General features: G+C 42.4%; 1 protein-coding gene across 2 annotated transcripts in view; it reads right to left on the minus strand.

Annotated features, from left to right (window-relative positions):
* LOC126284536 (probable G-protein coupled receptor Mth-like 4) overlaps positions 1-20,313 on the minus strand; it is a 242,076-nt gene extending 221,763 nt beyond the window's left edge. The window contains exon 1 of one of the 2 annotated variants that reach the window (XM_049983535.1): positions 20,125-20,313. The gene's annotated coding sequence lies outside the window, so the exon portion shown is untranslated. The remainder of the gene's footprint in view (positions 1-20,124) is intronic. The other variant, XM_049983536.1, reaches the window with a different exon arrangement.
* Positions 20,314-20,666: the final 353 nt, after the last annotated feature.

Raw genomic sequence — 20,666 nt, forward strand, 5'->3', positions numbered from 1 at the left:
ATTACAATACAGGAGGAAAAATGACATTCATTAGTGCACATCATGGTTGTCTTTAGCACAAAAAGCGGTGTACAACATTTAAACAAAATTTTTGATCATATACCCAGGGAAATAAAACGTCTGACAGACAGTAAAGTAAAATTTGGAAACATAGTGAAGAAGTTCCTCCTTGTAAACTTCTTCTGTTCCGCAGAAGAATTTATATTACAGTAATGTGTAAAATATGGTGGATAGGCATTTCTAACTCACGTCTGAATATTTAGAATAAAACCTTATTAATGTTCAGCATGTAGCCATATCTACAAATTAATTTGTGATAGAATATAAATTACTCATTCCACATCATTACGATATAGCGTGCAAATGGTCCATCAGCATGAAACTAAATATATAACAAAGTTTTCTTGTTGTTGTTGTTGTCTTCAGTCCTGAGACTGTGTTGATGCAGCTCTCCATGCTACTCTGCCCTTTGCTAGCTTCTTCATCTCCCAGTACCTACTGCAACCTACATCCTTCTGAATCTGCTTAGTGTAATTATCTCTTGGCCTCCCTCTGCGATTTTTACCCTCCACGCTGCCCTCCAATGCTAAATTTGTGACCCCTTGATGCCTCAGGACATGTCCTACCAACCGATCCCTTCTTCTAGTCAAGTTGTGGCACAAACTTCTCTCCTCCCCAATCCTATTCAATACCTCCTCATTAGTTACGTGATCTATCCACCTTATCTTCAGCATTCTTCTGTAGCACCACATTTCGAAAGCTTCTATTCTCTTCTTGTCCAAACTAGTTATAGTCCATGTTTCACTTCCATACATGGCTACACTCCATAAAAATACTTTCAGAAACGATTTCCTAATACATAAATCTATATTCGATGTTGACAAATTTGTCTTCTTCAGAAACGCTTTCCTTGCCTTTGCCAGTCTACATTTTATATCCTCTCTACTTCGACCATCATCAGTTATTTTGCTTCCTAAATAGCAAAACTCCTTTACTACTTTAAGTGTCTCATTTCCTAATCTAATTCCCTCAGCATCACCCGATTTAATTTGGCTACATTACATTATCCTCGTTTTGCTTTTGTTGATGTTCATCTTATATCCTCCTTTCAAGACACTGTCCATTCGGTTCAACTGCTCTTCCAGGTCCTTTGCTGTCTCTGACAGAATTACAATGTCATCGGCGAACCTCAAAGTTTAATCATACAGTTAAGCTGCATGCCCTCGGGAAAAATTACGGCTGTAGTTTCCCCTTGCTTTCAGCCGTTCGCAGTACCAGCACAGCAAGGCCGTTTTGGTTAATGTTACAATCATCCAGACTGTTGCCCATGCAACTACTGAAAAGGCTGCTGCCCCTCTTCAGGAACCACATGTTTGTCTGGCCTCTCAACAGATACCCCTCCGTTGTGGTTGCACCTACGGTACGGCCATCTGTATCGCTGAGGCACGCAAGCCTCCCCACCAACGGCAAGGTCCATGGTTCATGGGTGGCATTTTTTAATAGTTATCTCATCGACATCTATATTCTGCAAACCAGTTTATTGTGAGAGGTGCAGGGCACTTCGTGTACCGCTCTAACTTCCTACTTTTCTTGCTCCCGTCGAGAATGTTGTGCAGGTAGACGACTGATGGTAAACCTCTGAATGAACTCAGATCTATCTAACTTTGCTTTCGAGGTGTTTATAAGATACAGACTGACTGACGCTCTCGGAATTTTAACGGTGAACCAGAATGCGATGCGCCTGTAGCGTGTGCCACTGGAGTTTGGCGAACATCTCCATAACACTTTCACGTTTGCTAAACGAACCAGCAACGAAACGTATCGTACTTTTTTGGATACTTTATATTTCCTCTGGCAGTTTTACCTAAGTATCGTGCTCCGGTGTGGTTCAATAGCTCTCACGTAAATTAGACACTCATTTCAACGCAGCCAAGAAAATCTGTGTCTGCATAAGAGCTGTCCACTACGCTGGCTTCGAACACACAGCCCCTCTGTAAAGAACACAAGATGCCCTATTAAAACAATATTCTTGAATAGTGAATAATCTTCAACTTCCCACCCATGAAGGTATTCCCAGGTTGACAAAAAACCGACTGTTCCAGAAGTCCACCTCTGAACAGGCAGCTGCTTGCTATAGGAAACACCATTAACGGCAAATGACGTGAAACCTGGGCTACGAATGCTCCTCATGAACCGTGATATTGACCCTCTATAGAGACCCAAGTGCTTTGAACTCACATAGCATTACTCGAAGAAGGAGATTAGAATATGGTAGACGCCCTTACGCCGAAGAAGTGTACACCCTGCTCGACGAGTGACATTTGGCATTAAATAATTATTTTTTTCAACTGTCTGATGATGAATATTCATCCACGAAAATATACTGTTTCAAAGTACATACTCAAAAACTCACTGTCAGTCTAGCGCATTAGTGCTAACAGAACATGTTTAACACAGTGACAGAGTAACCTAAGTGGTTTAATAAGGAAGTAACAGATTTCCAACAAGTAATGTACAGAAGTCTGTGATCGGCATAGATAATGTCAACTTCTCTATATTTTTACCTCCTTGGAGTATAAGAAAATAAATCGCCTTCAATATAGGACAAGTAGTGTATGAATACAAACCTCAAAAACTGAGTTAGCAGTCCTGGACTGTGATTGTAGAGCGCCAAACCATTTTTTCATGGCTACACCATCAGCTCTCGACTGTATAAGAAGGCAGGAGATTAGCATGTAACAGTTGTTTGTTAGTTTAATGTATAATTTGTATTTATGTCTTGTTTTTTCTTGTATTTTTATCGTATTTCTTCGTACTCTTATCCGCCAAATAAACCCGGTAATAGTCCTATATAGAGGAGCAACACTCAATTGTCGGTCGGATGGTATTCTTGTAAGACTCTCCTGCTTGGATGTATTGCGCTTGCCGAGAATTCATCCAATGAATCTGATGTCTGCCTTTCCGACGAGAATTCTAATGTGACCGTTCCACTTTAAATAGCTACGTACACATACTATCAAATATGTAATGGCTGTGACTGCTTCCAAACATTGTGCGGCAATATTTAATGAAACAATAACGGCTCTTTCAGCCTATCTATTTGCTATACTTTACATTTGTGATGATGGCAAACTGCAAAACCAGCACCAAGCGTCGATCCTCTACATTTTGCTGCAATTTTGTAGCACCATGACTTCCTAACGTCCGAGTACGACAGCGTCATCCGCGAATACCTTCATGAAGCTTTCGATGTTATCCATTAGGTCATTAATATGTACTACGAATAGAAATAGCCCTAAAATACTCCCTTGGCAACGGCCTTGCCGCAGTGGATACACCGGTTCCCGTGAGATCACCGAAGTGTGGTCGGCACTTGGATGGGTGACCATCCAGGCCGCCATGGGCTGTTGCCATTTTTCGTGGTGCACTCAGCCTCGTGATGCCAGTTGAGGAGCTACTCGACTGAATAGTAGCGGCTTCGGTCAAAGAAAACCATCATAACGACCGAGAGAGAGCTGTGCTGACCCCTCGCCCCTCCTATCTGCATCCTCAACTGAGGATGACACGGCGGTCGGATGATCCCGGTAGGCCACTCTTGGCCTGAAGACGCTTAAAATACTCCCTTGGAGTACAGCAGAAATTATTAATACGTTTGACAATTTATCTGGGTTAACAATGACTTATTTACCTCCATTTACTAGTACATCTTCAAGCCAATAACGAAGCTGATCTGATATTCCGAACGCTCACATTTGTTCATTAGATGACAGTGCAGAATTGTATCAAACGCCTTTGAGAAGTCAAAGATCACGACGGCAAAGATGTATGGTTGAAATTCCGAAATATGGACCTTATCTACTGCTCTCAAGTTGGTACTTAAGACCTACACAAATATTCAATTCTCTGCTCGCAGCTTCCGAAAATTTTTTTGAAGTACATACAAAAGAACATTTTATGACTAATTTAGATACATAGTCATTAAACATGGATTGTATTGGGTATATTCGAAATGTGTATCAAAGGCGATTTATCATTTCTTATTGTGTTACCAAAAGCTTACCATGTCTGTGTATCCTGTGTTACTTTTTCTTGTTTACTTTTTCAGTATACTGTGGATGTAACATTTCTGTTGTTTGTAATCTGCCCTTTGTTAAGGCTCTCTAACTTCGTAGCAGGGTATGACATAAACTAATGTATACCCCAACCGTCAAAACAAACTCCAGCATAACAATTCCAGTGCTGAGATGTCTGTCAGCGAACGTTCCGAAAGCCAGTAAAGTAGAAAAGAAGACATGACGGCAATCTGTTGTCTTCCGGATCATCGGTGGATGATTCTTTGAAACTTCGCACGCTAATGCAACTATACTGCATAAAAATATTAATTTGTTGCCACGTCATTCTTATTCGTAATTCTTCCACGAAACATAACAAAGGCGTTGGCCAAGTCTTAACAAATTCTTGCTCACTAAGTGGAAAGGGGTATTCGCTTTCCACAACCCTACACACCAATAACATACAAGTATTACTTGCTAGTACTAACAATACCTGTATCACAACTCAGTTCTAACAACAACCCTCCTTTCATTAAAAACAACATTCGACACAACCACTCTGTCTTAAGTTGGACCGTATTTTTGCAAATTGCTTCAATTTTGAATGCTCTGAGAAAATCAGCTAACCAGCTGGAGGTATAAAGCTTAATTAACAACCGTTGGTCATGGTTTCAAGTATAGTAAAATTGTATTCTTGAGAACTATACGGACCTACTGAGGAAATTTTATACGTGATAGTAAAAAAGAATTATCAAAGAGTAAAGGATAAACAAAACTACTTGATAAAAATTACTTACACGTAAAATCTCATACTGACGACGACAAATTTCAGAACCATCAGTAAAATAATTTAAGTCCAATAAAAATATCCATTGGAATTGGATTAAGCGTAAAAGTCTTCACTTTCCAATGTACTAGGAATTAAAGGGCAGTGGAAAGGCCCCTATGTGACTGGTGCCACTTAGCGAGTGACAAAGCTTTTGAAGTGCACGAGATAGAAAAATCTGTTGGTGACGTACGTGCTTGAAAATATACGCGCATTATACTTAAAATGGACTGAGAATTTTTTTTTTAGGTAGAAAACGGGGCGAAAATCGTAGTGACAGAAGGGGGACTTTAAAAATGAACTGTGACAGTAAAAAGGATGATAAATAGAAAGAAATAAAATATATACAAGAAAAATGGAATTTTGGTGACAATGAAGTAGAGGCCACCAACGAACTCTGACAACATTACTCGGCTTCATACGTTCAAGACACTCTCGCCTCGCAAGCTGCAGCTGATCATTTAACATGTTATCATCCCTATTGAGTGTGTGTTTAAAAAATATCAGTTCTTCACGTAAGTCTAATTTCCACCTCCTTACACAAAACTAGTTTGTCTGTTTCTGTTTATCCTCCTTTTTACTGCTACAATCATTTTTAAAGTTCTTCTCCTCCTCCCTGCCTCCAACCTTCCCCGTTTTTCTGCCTAAAAAGTTTTCTCAGTGTCTTTTCGATATAACGTGCCAATATTTCACACTTCATCTGTTTACTATGTGCGTACGTTTTCTCGCAGGTACGCCACTTACGGATGTTTCCCTGCGTGGCACCAGCCACATACGGGCCGATGCCCAGCTCCAATGGAAAAGCTTTTTTAATTGATTTTATTCGATTTTACTGATGGTCACACCTACCGTGATGTTGAACATGAGCTTCTTTGCTCTGAAATTTGACGTCGCCAATATGTGAGTTTAGGTGTAAGTAGCTTTCGTTTTTTAAATTTTTGTTCAGAGGTTTTGTATATCCTTTGCACCTTGTTAATTAATTCTTTTTCAGAATCCGGCGCAGTGGACAACGGCGCTCAGGTTGATGCCGTGTTCCTTGATTTCAATAAGGCATTTGACAACGTCCCACATTGCCGTTTAATGAAAAATATACGAGCTTACGCATTATAGGAGGAGACCTGCGATTGGATTCAAGAACTTCTTGCAGATAGAACTCAACATGCCGCTCTTAACGGAACTAAATCGACAGATGTAAAGGTAATATCAGGAGTACCACAGGGGAGTGTGATAGGACTGGTTCAAATGGCTCTGAGCACTATGGGACTTAACATCTGAGATCATCAGTCCCCTAGAACTTAGAACTACTTAAAGCTAACTAACATATGGACATCACAAACATCCCATGCCCGAGGCAGGATTCGAACCTGCGACCGTATCAGTTACTCGATTCCGGACTGAAGCGCCTAGAAACGCACGGTCACCGTGGCCGGCTTGTGATAGGGCTGTTGGTGTTCACAGTATATATTAATGATCTAGTAGAAAGCGCCGGATGCTTTTTAAAATGGTTCAAATGGCTCTGAGCACTATTGGACTTAACATCTGAAGTCATCAGTCCCCTAGAACTTAGAACTACTTAAACCTAACTAACCTAATGACATCACGCACATCCATGCCCGAGGCAGGATTCGAACCTGCGACCGTAGCGGTCGCGCGGTTCAAGACTGAAGCGCCTAGAACCGCTCGGCCACACTGGCCGGCGATGCTCTTTAAGGCTATTCGCAGATAATGCAGTTTTTTATACCAAAGTAGCAAAGCCAGCAGATAGTAAGAGTTTGCAGAACGACCTGCAGAGAATTGATGAATGGTGCAGACTCTGGCAGTTGGCCCTGAACGTAAATAAATATAACATAGTACGCATACATAGGAAAATAGCGGGACTGCTACGGTCGCAGGCTCGAATCCTGCCTCGGGCATGGATGTGTGTGATGTCCTTAGGTTAGTTAGGTTTAAGTAGTTCTAAGTTTTAGGGGACTGATGACCTAAGATATTACTTCCCATAGCTCTCAGAGCCATTTGAACATAGGAAAATAAATTCACTATGTAAATAGCCTGTTTATAGGTTTGTGTATTGTCAGCTCTTTAGACTGCATTAATATCACTGACAGCGCTGTGCGCCCTCTTATAGTGACTCTGTGGCTGGGAGGACTCGCAGTTAGAAGTTAATAGTTAGCAGTGATGAAGTCTAGAAGAGATTTTTTTCGTAGCTATGTTGTCATCTGGTATGAGCTTTTTTTACGCGCTTAGAAAAATACATTCCTATCACAATTAATATGGATGAATCAGGTACTGATGTTATTGGGGTCTTTCTTAAGATATGAGACAGTCAGGTAAATATTCTCTCCATTTACAGATCGTCAAATTGCAACACCGCTGGCGATCAACTAAAATAGTTATTTGACTCAGCTAATCAACCAAAAATAGTTGTGGAGGGTGTCAAAGTCCATCATTCGACCCGGGACCAGTCCCAAAGCGACGGACCAGGTATAATTATTGCCGAAGTAATAAAAGATCGAGCCCTGCAGTGCAAGTCAACGCAGCTAATGAAGACAGATTGTAATTTGTTTTATATTTATTTAATCTGATTAGATTATGGGCTTTAGGCTCTTTCCGACAAGGGTTTCACATAAATAATATTTTTACTTCATAGCTATCTAGTTAATGGAAATGGAAGAGGATGAACATGATGGAATGGTAGCTACGATACTATGTGAAGAGTTTGGCAGAGCACTGTAAGACCTGAGTCGAAACAAGGCCCCAGGAGTAGACAACATTACATTGGAACTACTGACGGCCTTGGGAGAGCCAGTCCTGACAAAACTCTACCATCTGGTGAGCAAGATGTATGAGACAGGCGAAATACCCTCAGACTTCAAGAAGAATATAATAATTCCAATCCCAAAGAAAGCAGGTGTTGACAGATGTGAAAATTACCGAACTATCAGTTTAATCAGTCACAGCTGCAAAATACTAACACGAATTATTTACAGACGAATGGAAAAAATGATAGCCGACCTTGCAGAAGATCAGTTATGATTCCGCAGAAATGTTGGAACACGTGAGGCAATAATGACCCTACGACTTATCTTAGAAAATAGATTAAGGAAAGGCAAATGTACATTTCTAGCATTTGTAGACTTAGAGAAAGCTTTTGACAATGTTGACTGGAATACTCTCTTTCAAATTCTGAAGGTGGCAGGGGTAAAATACAGGGAGCGAAAGGCTATTTACAATTTGTACAGAAACCAGATGGCAGTTATAAGAGTCGAGGGGCATGAAAAAAAAATGGTTATGAGCACTATGGGACTTAACTTCTGAGTTCATCAGTCCCCTACAACTTAGAACTACTTAAACCTAATTAACCTAAGGACATCACGCACATCCATGCCCGAGGCAGGATTCGAACCTGCGACCGTAGCGGTAGCGCAGTTCCAGACTGTAGCAACTAGAACCACTCGCCCACTCCGGCCGGCAGGGGCATGAAAGGGAAGCAGCGGTTGGGAAGGAAGTGAGACAGGGTTGTAGTCTGTCCCCGATGTTATTCAATCTGTATATTGAGCAAGCAGTAAAGGAAACAAAAGAAAAGTTCGGAGTAGGTATTAAAGTCCATGGAGAAAAATAAAAACGTTGAGGTTCGCCGATGACATTGTAATTCTGTCAGAGACAGCAAAGTACTTGGAAGAGCAGTTGAACGGAATGGACAGTGTCTTGGGTATGAGGGTATGAGATGAACATCAACAAAAGCAAAACAAGGATAATGGAATGTAGTCGAATTAAGTCGGGCGATGCTGAGGGAATTAGATTAGGAAATGAGGCACTTAAAGTAGTAATGGAGTTTTGCTATTTGGGGAACAAAATAACTGATGAAGGCCGAAGTAGAGAGGATATAAAATGTAGACTGGCAATGGCAAGGAAAGCATTTCTGAAGAAGAGAAATTTGTTAACATCGAGTATTGATTTAAGTGTCAGGAAGTCGTTTCTGAAATAATTGTATGGAGTGTAGCCATGTATGGAAGTGAAACATGGACAATAAATAGATTGGACAAGAAGAGAATAGAAGCTTTCGAAATGTGGTGCTACAGAAGAATGCTGGAGATTAGATGGGTAGATCACATAACTAATGAGGAGGTATTGAATAGAATTTGGGAGAAGAAGAGTTTGTGGCACAACTTGACAAGAAGAAGGGACCGGTTGGTAGGGCATGTTCTGAGGCATCAAGGGATAACAAATTTAGCGTTGGAGGGCAGCGTGGAAGGTAAAAATCGTAGTGGGAGACCAAGAGATGAATACACTAAGCAGATTCAGAAGGATGTAGGTTGCAGTAAGTACAGGGAGATGAGGAAGCTTGCACAGGAAAGAGTAGCATGGAGAGCTGCCTGAAACTAGTCTCAGGACTGAAGACAACAACAAACAAACAACATAGTTATCTAAGAAGTAACAGCAACTTTAATATATGATAAATAGGAATAAAATGGTTCTAACACAGTAAAAACTGATCTGAATGTGTGTAGGCACCATGTGAAATAATAGTACTGACTGATAACTAATAAGGTTAATACTAGCAGTCTACCACTACTACTGCTGATAATAATAATAATAATAATAATAACAATAAAAATAACGATAATGATAATAGTGGCATGAACAAAATGTATTTGTAGGTACACGAAAGTGATATTTTCTGATATAACGATTTCTGAGGGAGAAAAATTTAGGTAGACTGCACCAGCTAAGCGCGTTGAGAAACGAGGAAGATGTCGGAGGAAGGAAGGAAGGATACAATGGCGCAACGGGTACAGGAACGAAGGTAGACAATCTTGGTTCTTCAGTAGCTATGTCGTTAACTATGTTTTGAAAGTGGATATGTTATTCGGTCGTCTGATGTAAGGAGGGAGGTTATTCCAGAGTCGGGTTTCCTGTTACTGAAAATGACTTAGAGGAAGCGGTGTGGGACAGACGAAAAGTTTTACTCTGGTGGAAAATGCTGTGTCTCTTCTCCGTTGTTCAGACAATACCGTTAAGGTCGATGAGAGACATGACACTGAATGCTGATAAGACAGCAGAGGAGAGAGAGTGTGTCGAAATCTCCGTGCTTGAAACCATGATAGCTATCCATAAGATGGTGAAATATGATCAAAGAGTCGAACGCGGCGGACATATCGAACGCGAGCGCTCATCACCAGTCACAGGCGCCGTTACCTTTCATGAGAAAGGCCTCTATTAGAATGCGAGGAGACAACGGAATACGGTGTAAATTTTGTGTGGTCACTGTGAGAAAATTATTTTTTAAGCTCAACTTACAATTTTCAAGGTAGTTATGTTACCGACGACGTGACAACTTAGAACCGTTTCAAGTATTTATGAAGAATAAATATTGTTTAATATCTTTTGCCATAAAAATTGGCCGGCCGCAGTGGTCTCGCGTTTCTAGGCGCGCAGTCCGGAACCGTGCGACTGCTACGGTCGCAGGTTGGGATCCTGCCTCGAGCATGGATGTGTGTGATGTTCTTAGGTTAGTTAGGTTTAAGTAGTTCTAAGTTCTAGGGGACTGATGACCACAGCAGTTGAGTCCCATAGTGCTCAGAGCCATTTGAACCATAAAAATAGTTTTTCCGCGAATACTGTTTTGTAGTGAGTAGAATTTCATAATTATCCTTCAAACACTGTTTTCTGAATTTGGTTTATGTTGTTACACATCCCACAGTATGAAGTCAGGAAAAAAATATAAAAATTAAAAAACAAAAAGTCAGCAGGCATATATGAAGTACCTGTATGTGGACTTAAATAATTCTTAATTAGTATTCAAGCTACATTAACTAGCATAATAAGTGAGTCTATCAGTTCAGGTACGTTTTCGGAGCATCTGAAACACGCGAGAGTTGTGCCTCTAGTAAGAAGTGGTGACGCAGAACGTGTACAAAACCTACAGGCCCATTTCGCCAGTGGTGTACATGAAAAAATCTCTTCTGAAATACAGAGTGACTAACTTCTTGAATAAATGTAATCTCCTCAAAGAAGCACAGTTCGGTTTCCAGAGTCGTAGAGGTACAAAATTAACCGTTGTATAGTTTGAAGCGGTGGTATTTATGCAGTGGACAAGAATGAATGTGCCACAGGTATATTTTTGTATCTCTCGAATGCCTTTGATGGTGTTGAACATACAATTCTATTAAAAATCTGGAATCATTTGGAATAATACGAACTACCAATGACTGGTGTAGAATATACCTGTAGAACACTGTGCTGTTGGTAAAAGTAACACAGACTTCAAAGAAGGAAACTTTCAGTGAAACATTTATCAGTCCTCAAGCATATTAACGTAGGAATCTCTCACGGCTGCATCTTAGGGCAACTATTGTTCTTAATATATACGCATCAAAAAAAGTATTGGCTCACCCCAGTTTCCAGAACTCCTGAAGATAGACGTTGACTGTGGATTTTGTATCACAGGCACATTCCCTTTGGCTATTCAGAGATGTCACTAAACCCAGCCAAAGATGTAAACAACCACGCATGAGCAGCGCCTATTAGACGGAGGGGGCTCGACAGCCGATCAGTTCCAGTCATTCCATCAGAAAGGAGGTACACGGCTCCTGTTATCTGTAGTTCAACCATGCCTAGACGGTCAATACCGCGGTCCGATCTATCCTCATTGTTACTTTGTGCCAGGAAGGGCTCTCAACAAGTAAGTGTCCAGGCGTCTTGGAGTGAACCAAAGCAATATTGTTCGAAAATGGAGGAAACACAGAAGGACAGGAATTGTCGACGACATGCCTCGCTCAGGCCGACCAAGGACTACTACTGTAGTGGATGACCGCTACTTACGGATTATGGCTCTGAGGAACCCAGACAGCAACGCCACCATGTTGAATAAAGCTTTTAGTGCAAGCACAGGACGTCGTGTTTCGACTCAAACTGTGCACAATACTGCATGATGCGCAACTTTACTCCCGACGTCCATGGCGAGTTCCATCTTTGCAACCAGGACACCATGCAGTGCGGTATAGATGGGCCCAGCAACATGCCGAATGGACCGCTCAGAATTGGCATCACGTTCTCCTCACCGATGAGTGTTGCGTATGCCTTCAACCAGACAATCGTCGGAGACGTGTTTGGAGGCAACCCGGTCAGGCTGAACGCCTTACACACATTGTTCAGCGAATGCAGCAAGGTGGAGGTTCCCTGTTGTTTTGGTGTGGCATTATGTTTGGCCGACGTACGCCGCTGGTGGTCATGGAAGGCGCCGTAACGGCTGTATGATACATCAATGCCATCCTCCGACCGATAGTGCAACCATATCGACAGCATATTGGCGAGGCATTAGTCTTCACGGATGACAATTCCCACCCCCATCGTGCAAATCTTGTGAATGACTTCAGGATAACAACATCGCTCGACTAGAGTGGCCAGCATGCTCTCTAGATATGAATCCTATCGTACATGCCTGGGATAGACTGAAAAGGGTTGTTTATGGACGACGTGAGCCACCAACCACTCTCAGTACGCGGAATCGCTGTTGAGGAGCGGGACGATCTGGACCAACAGTGCCTTGATGAACTTGTGGATAGTATGCCGCGACGAATACAGGCATGCATCGGTGCAAGAGGACGTGCTACTGGGTATTAGAGGTACCGTGTGTACAGCAGTCTGGACCACCACCTCTGAAGGTCTCGCTGTATGGTGGTACAACATGCAATGTGTAGTTTTCATGAGCAATAAAAAGGGCGGAAATGATTTTTATGTTGACCTCTATTCCAATTTTCTGCACAGGTTTCCGGAACTCTCGGAACCGAGGTAAAACTTTTTCTGATGTGTGTAATATCAATAACTGTCCTGACGTTGTTATACGTTGAGAAAAAGTTGTTTGGTGATGGCAGGGAAGTCACCAGAACCCCTAATGGAACTTAATAATTGGTCACCACGCAATAAGACACACAGAACATGAAGAAAACAGTCAGCAAGAATTTTTTGTTAAAGAGGACAAATAATTCTGTAAACTGAATGTAGATGGAAATTTCTTAGATTATACAGCAAACATAAAATTTTTATGACTTAATATTGACTGTCGCCTGAAGAAGAATGGACGCAAACACATTAGCAAAGAAAATTTGCCTTTAGAGTCTGGACATTTCTCTGTAATAGACTGCCTTACACTGATCAGCCTGAATATTATGATCACCGACCTACTATCGATACAAACCCGTCCAGACAATAACAGCGTCACCTGACGACGAATGACTGTTAGTCAGATACACGCATGATACATGTAAAATCAGTGAGCGTGCTGTCGAGTGTAGAATGGGGAAGACTCGCGACCTCTCTGAGTTCGACCGAAGGAAGACTGAAACGGCCCTGAGGCTCGGGTCTAGTATTTCGCAAACTGCACGACTCCTCGGGTGTTTGAGGAGTGCTGTGGCGGGTTGTCTTCAACATGTGGCGAAAGCAAGGTGGAATCACGTCAACACTTTGTGGGTTTGGCTGCCCACTCCTCATTACCGATGTCGGATGTCGTAGGCTGGGCAGACTGGTAAGACGCGACGGGCGCAGAACTGTGGTAGAAATCAAATCAGACTTTATTGCTGGGCATTGTGTCTGAACACACAGGGCAGCGAACACTCCTAACGATGGGCCTCCGCAGCTGGCGGCCCACGCATGTGTCAATGTTAACACCACGACATCGGCAACTACGACTAAAATGAGCACGAAACCATCGGCATTGGAAGTTGGCGCAGTGGCAGAACGTTTAATGGTCTGATGAATCCCGATACCTTCTTCATCATACCGGTGGGAGGGCGTGGATCCGTCGTCTTCCAGGAGAATAGATCCTTGATACCTCCTCATTATGCTCTGGGAAACATTCATGTAGGCATCCATGGGTCGAATGGAGCTCATATAATGAACCTTGACAGCATGGGCATAATGTCTCACGACGGCAGTGGGACAATGTGACCTGTCACGAGGCCAGGAGTGTGATGGAGTGGTTCGAGGATCGTAATGGCGAGTTCCAGTTCATGTGCTGACCCCCCCCCCCTCCCCCCCCCCCCCCCCCCGGACTCGCCAGATCTGAACTCCATAGAATACATCTGGGATGTGACTGAACGATGTGTCATAAATCATCGCCCCCTCATCGGGATTTGCGGAAATTAGGTGACTTCTGCGTGAAAATGTGGCGCCAGTTCCCTCCAACGACCTACCAAGGCCTCATTGCTTCCATGCCACGACGCATCACCGCTGTTATCCGTGCCAAAGGTGGTCACATCGGCTGTTTGGTAGGTGGTCATAATGTTCTGACTGATCAGTATACAGGGTGTTACAAAAACGTACGGCCAAACTTTCTGGAAACATTCCTCACACACAAAGAAAGAAATATGTTATGTGGACATGTGTCCGGAAACGCTTACTTTCCATGTTAGAGCTCATTTTATTACTTCTCTTCCATTCACATTAATCGTGGAATGGAAACACACAGCAACAGAACGTACCAGCGTGACTTCAAACACTTTGTTACAGGAAATGTTCAAAATGTCCTCCGTTGGTGAGGATACATGCCATCCACCCTCCGTCCCATGGAATCCCTGATGCGCTGATGCAGCCCTGTAGAATGGTGTGTTGTATCACAGCCGTCCACAATACGAGCACGAAGAGTCTCTACATTTGGTACCGGGGTTGCGTTGACAAGAGCTTTCAAATGCCCCCATAAATGAAAGTCAAGAGGGTTGAGGTCAGGAGAGCGTGGAGGCCATGGAATTAGTCCGCCTCTACCAATCCATCGGTCACCGAATCTGTTGTTGAGAAGCGTACGAACACTTCGACTGAAATGTGCAGGAGCTCCATCGTGCATGAACCACATGTTGTGTCGTATTTGTAAAGGCACATGTTCTAGCAGCACAGGTAGAGTACCCCGTATGAAATCATTATAACGTCCTCGATTGAGCGTAGGTGGAAGAACATGGGGCCCAATCAAGACATCACCAACAATGCCTGCCCAAACGTTCACAGAAAATCTGTGTTGATGACGTGATTGCACAACTGCGTGCGGATTCTCGTCAGCCCACACATGTTGATTGTGAAAATTTACAATTTGAATCGAGGAAGTACAGTACATACTGACGAAACTAAAATGAGCTCTAATATGGTAATTAAGCGTTTCCGGACACATGTCCACATAATATCTTTTCTTTATTTGTGTGTGAGGAATGTTTCCTGAAAGTTTGGCCGTACCTTTTTTTAACACCCTGTATAATTGTATGCTATTCCTTATACATTCCACCTTTACCTATGGAATCATTTTCTGGTTGTCCCATACACAAAATAGGACATGGTCTTGAAACTACAGAAAAGGACCATTAGGATAATAACTAGCCGTAGGAACCGAGCTTCCTGTAAGCATCTGTTTACACAGCTGTTTGAACATCTACAAATCTGTTATGCACATAAAGAAGAACATCAGCAATTATCTCACAAACAGTGTCATTCATGGTCGTCAAACAACAGCCACATTTGCACGCGATATTGCTTTGTGCAGCAGCAGCAAAGGTGGTTTGGACTGCAAACTGGAAGACTGGAGCAAGCGCTGGAGGACAGAGGGCTTAAAATCAGCAGAAGGAAAACGGTGTATTTATGCGTGAGAAACAAGAAAGGTTAACCAGTCGTAATAAATGGGGAGTGCCTGAGGAGGATAGAGAGCGTCAAGATATCGGGTCATTGGCCAGTAACAAACATCTGGATTCTGAGATAGATCACAGAGTGCAAGCTGGATGAATCAGTCGGAAAAAAAATGTCGGGAATCCACTGTGACAAAAAATAAATAAAAATCAAAAGTCAAGCAGAAGGTATACAGGGTGATACAAAAAGGTACGGCCAAACTTTCAGGAAACATTCCTCTCTCACAAATAAAGAAAAGATGTTATGTGGACATGTGTCCGGAAACGCTTAATTTCCATGTTAGAGCTCATTTTAGCTTCTTCCACCTACGCTCAATGGAGCACGTTATCATGATTTCATACGGGATGCTCTACCTGTGCTGCTAGAACATGTGCCTTTACAAGTACGACACAACATGTGGTTCATGCACGATGGAGATCCTGCACATTTCAGTCGAAGTGTTCGTACGCTTCTCAACAACAGATTCGATGACCGATGGATTGGTAGAGGCGGACCAATTCCATGGCCTCCACGCTCTCCTGACCTCAACCCTCTTGACTTTCATTTATGGGGGCATTTGAAAGTTCTGGTCTAGGCAACCCCGGTACCAAATATAGAGACTCCGTGCTCGTATTGTGGACGGCTGTGATCAGCGCATCAGGGATTCCATGCGAGGGAGGGTGGATGCATGTATCCTCGGTAACGGAGGACATTTTGAACATTTCCTGTGTTTGAAGTCATGCTGGTACGTTCTGTTGCTGTGTGTTTCCATGTTAGAGCTCATTTTATTACTTCTCTTCAAATTTTACGATTTACCCTAATCAGACAATATTTTTACTGTAAATAATGCAAATGACCTTTTTTTCGCAAACTGTTCAGAAGTCTGGGCTTGGAACTATTCATGTTTGGTCGTTACCTCAAAACTAAAAATGTAACCTTACAAAAGCCAGCTGAAACTATTAACTATAGTTAGTGTTTCAAACTACGCCAAAGAATTGAGTTGTCGGGAAGCTTGCTGCAACTGACCTTTGTGATGCATCAGACAGTAAAGAACGGCAACACTAAACTGAAAGGTATAAAAGACTTCTGTCTGTAACTTTGAGATGCCAGCATATTACTATCTGTGGTTATTCGCTGAAGTGCTGAAATGCCACTTCATCTGTGTTTTTTTTCTTTATTGCGATTTTAATACCCGTATAAAAACAGGTAGGCTGGCAGCAGCACAATACGCCGCTCTTCAGCCAAAGATATTCCAATGATAAAACAGAGAAGACACATGAGTTGGGACAAAACGACGGGGAAAGAACAGTAGACACATGAACATAAAAAACATGAAGCCGTTCACACTCGATGACTACCCACACTACAAACTGTTGACACGACGCACAAATACTGAAGATGTCGATGGCGCTGGTGAACGATGGACTGTGACGGTGAACAAATCATCTGTATTTCGGTACACGATATAAGCACTGAAAATAATTTGGAACAGAAGTGAGAAAATTACCTGCAGTTCTAAAGTCAATAGTATTTTCCTTGTAATACCCCAGAGTAATCTGGGTACAAGAATTTTGCGGCTATCTTCGGTCTACAACAGTTTGTGGAAACAGTTGGCACTGCTCCAAAGGTATAGTAGGTGCGACAAGGCAGCGAGTCTTCAGATCAACTTCTTTTCCTGTATAAGGGTTCCATTAGGCGATTTGAATTACGCATATTCATTCGCGGAAGCTCTGTTTTAACGCCAAGCTTGTTTGTGTGTGTGTGTGTGTGTGTGTGTGTGTGTGTGTGTGTGTGTGTGTGTGTGTGTGTGTGGAGATGCAGGTCCTCAGCGGATCATAACGAGTGTACACTCACAAACAGTATGACACACAAAAGCGTCGTCAGTCAAGAACAGCCCCTGATTAATGAGTTAGGACTCAGTTGTGGTGGAGCTGCGATGAACTATATCGGGTCGAAGAGAGCAGTGTCTATGGCGAAGCGTGTCTCTCAGTTTCCACGAGGCGTCCATGACGTGGTGTTTTGTTCCCGTGCTGTGTCTCGTCTGTTCCGAGTGGTCACTCTCGTTTACACGTCAGCAACAAAGTTATGTGTTGTGAGAGCTGTCTGCTGTATATTTTGCATCTGAACGGTGAAAGTGAGGTCATGAGTGACAACCTTTTTATGAAAAAAGGCAATATAGTAACATATGCAGGAACAAGCAAATGATAATGGGGTTTATTGATGACCAAAGCAGATTTGATAGTGTACGTTCTTGCCAAAGGTCGTGTGGTAAATTCTTTACACTCCTATGAATTGAAATAATAGGAAAAGTGTCATCAAAAAATTTCAGTAGATATACATTTATCTGCTCGCGAAAAGATGTACTTGCAAACACGACAATATTTAGATGATCCATTGTATCTTGCGTTCTTGTTAAATACCCAATAACACCGACAATTACTTTTATCGTCAAATAATGCCGACTTTTTCACTGTTTATATAATTTTCATAGAAACGCGTTGGTATATTTATATTCCTATTTATGCTTGTGTAGGCTTTCTCTGTAAAACATAAACCATTTTTGTTTCAGATATTTCGCCTCTCCTTTAGAATACTAGTGAAATAAAATATAAGGACCTTGTGTAGCTTTTCAATGTGTTACGAAAAACAAAGCAGACAATAGAATAAAGGCTTAGAAGACACGAAAGCACACAATCCATTTCTGTAATATGAGGGAGCTGGGCCAGAGTATATTAACTTGAGTTGTTAGCAAACGTCCCCATAGTGCCTTGTTTCCGCGCATGGGCAGTACGCAACATACACCGAAATTAGAACTCTACACGCGGGCGCAGTCCATTGACCACTGACGTTGCAGACATGCTCGCGTCATGGTAAGTTACTGATTTACGAGCAGGAACGGAAACCGCATACACTTCGCGTAGTCGATTTTGATCAGAAAGTCGTTCGTGGAATACGAACTCAACGTAACTACGTCGATGCGTGAGAAACGGCGTGTCGTTATCGAGTTTCTAAGCCTAGAATAATTCTTCCACACATGGAGCACTCTCTCTTTCAGCCATGACAACGCCAGATCACACACGAGCTCTATGACATCTGCAAAAAATCGTTGCCATCGATCAGTCTCCAGAATGTCACAATTTGGCCCCATAGACTTTTGTCCCTTCACAAAACTTGAAGAACACTACTCTTGAAACAAGCACTGCATGACCAATAATACACAATAAACTGAGAAAATAGAGCATTTGCTTTATTGAATTTCGAATTTTTTTGTCATATTGCCCAGTCTTCCATGAGCCTAGCGCTTCCTTAACGTAGCAAATGTCGTGAAAATCTCAAGAATGGTAACTAAACATATGTGAGAAAATGGTCAAATCGTCTATGAGAAGATTATCAAGTCGTCAAAAATGAAAACTACAATAATCGATGATTTCAGTAGTTGATGATTACTAAAATATTTGAATTTTTTAATTCCTTAGTGAGTATAGACGCAAAACATATTCGAATTACTTCCACAGCTCATTCTGACTCTATGCTCAAAAATTACAAACATGATGATCCACTCTACTGTGTTACAGTGTCTTTATATATTTAAATATTAATGTCACCAAGGGAAGCTGACAACGACTGCTTCCACGTTAGATTAGCACGATCACGAACTGTTGAGTTCTCCTCTCGTTTAATGTGTGTTAAATGGAGAATAATAGCCACGTGATTACGAAATAGATGTGGCCGACGGAACTGTTAAGTAGACTACCTACCAGCATACTTTAATAATTGACGTAGAAGGTACGTTACTCGGCATTATCTTACAGTGGAATCAACTTCACAACCAGTAAATATGCACCTAACAAAGCTTCCACCTGAAGACCAAATTCAAGGACCACAAATATTCGTGATCTCTGCAAAACCTATCTTTTTTGGTATCCAGTGTTTGTTACTGCCAGTATAATTACTGTTGCAGGAATACGCTTTTTACACACATTATGTTCAATTTAACTGCAAATTCATTCCAAAATTTGTCCAGAACGAACCTGCTTATGACTGTTTTTTGTCTTTCCGGTCCGGCAATGCAAGCTTATCAAGTATTTTATCAATAAAACTCCTAATCCATCTTCGATACTAATGAAAAGAAACTGCGATTATCGCTGCTCTTATTCGAAAATCGATTACCGACGTTCTTGGGTTGGGTTGGGTTGTTTCGGGGAGGAGACCAGACAGCGAGGTCATCGATCTCATCGGATTAGGGAAGGACGGGGAAGGAAGTCGGCAGTGCCCTTTCAGAGGAACCATCCCGGCATTTGCCTGGAGCGATTTAGGGAAATCACGGAAAACCTAAATCAGGATGGCCGGACGCGAGATTGAACCGTCGTCCTCCCGAATGCGAGTCCAGTGTGCTAGCCGCTGCCGACGTTCTTATTGCTGTCACTAAGCGTGACCCGGAGCCACGCTGCAATATAAACACTGCAGTGGTAATGCCGTTTACACTACCCGCCGCTACGCTAGTATCTTCGCTATCGTCGTTTATCGCAGATTCCACATAAACGTACCCTTACGTACAATCATCTCCAAACGAGTGGAAAATTTCCTGTGCTGACGTCGTCTTACCTGTGTAATAAACCACGAGGTCACTGGTGTTTTTCCGGTACGGCAGAGTCCAGGTCGAGTGCAGGAGCGATGCCCATTCGAGATGGCACGATACGTGCGCGCTACCTCCAGCTCGGTGCGGTGATGCGTGTTTATCACGAAGCGAGGTGAACGCTACTCACTCGGCTCCGGCGCGCGCTCGGCTAGAGTCGGCGACGGCCGAACCTGCGCGGTGTTGTCCGAGACACCCGTACCTTATGACGTCGGACTCTTCTACCGCCAACGTCCCTTCATTTCGGGAGTCAAGGTCCACAAAAAACGACTACACCTCGAAACTCTAATGAGATAAACTGTGTTCAAAAGCGTGAGGAAGTATGTTACTTTTTCACTGGAAGTATCATCGTCATTTAACTGAATGTTAATGCTTAGAATAGGCTGATGTTTTCAAGTCCCGGTGTGGCACACAGCCTCAGTCTGCCATGAAGTTACAAGTCATCGTACACTCCGCTGCGGCAACAATCCTCAAGCCTGTGGAAAAGCATTTCTTCGTAATATCCATTCTT

Source organism: Schistocerca gregaria, chromosome 8 (assembly GCF_023897955.1).
Source record: "Schistocerca gregaria isolate iqSchGreg1 chromosome 8, iqSchGreg1.2, whole genome shotgun sequence".
In the NCBI taxonomy this organism is placed as follows: Eukaryota; Metazoa; Arthropoda; class Insecta; order Orthoptera; family Acrididae; genus Schistocerca; species Schistocerca gregaria.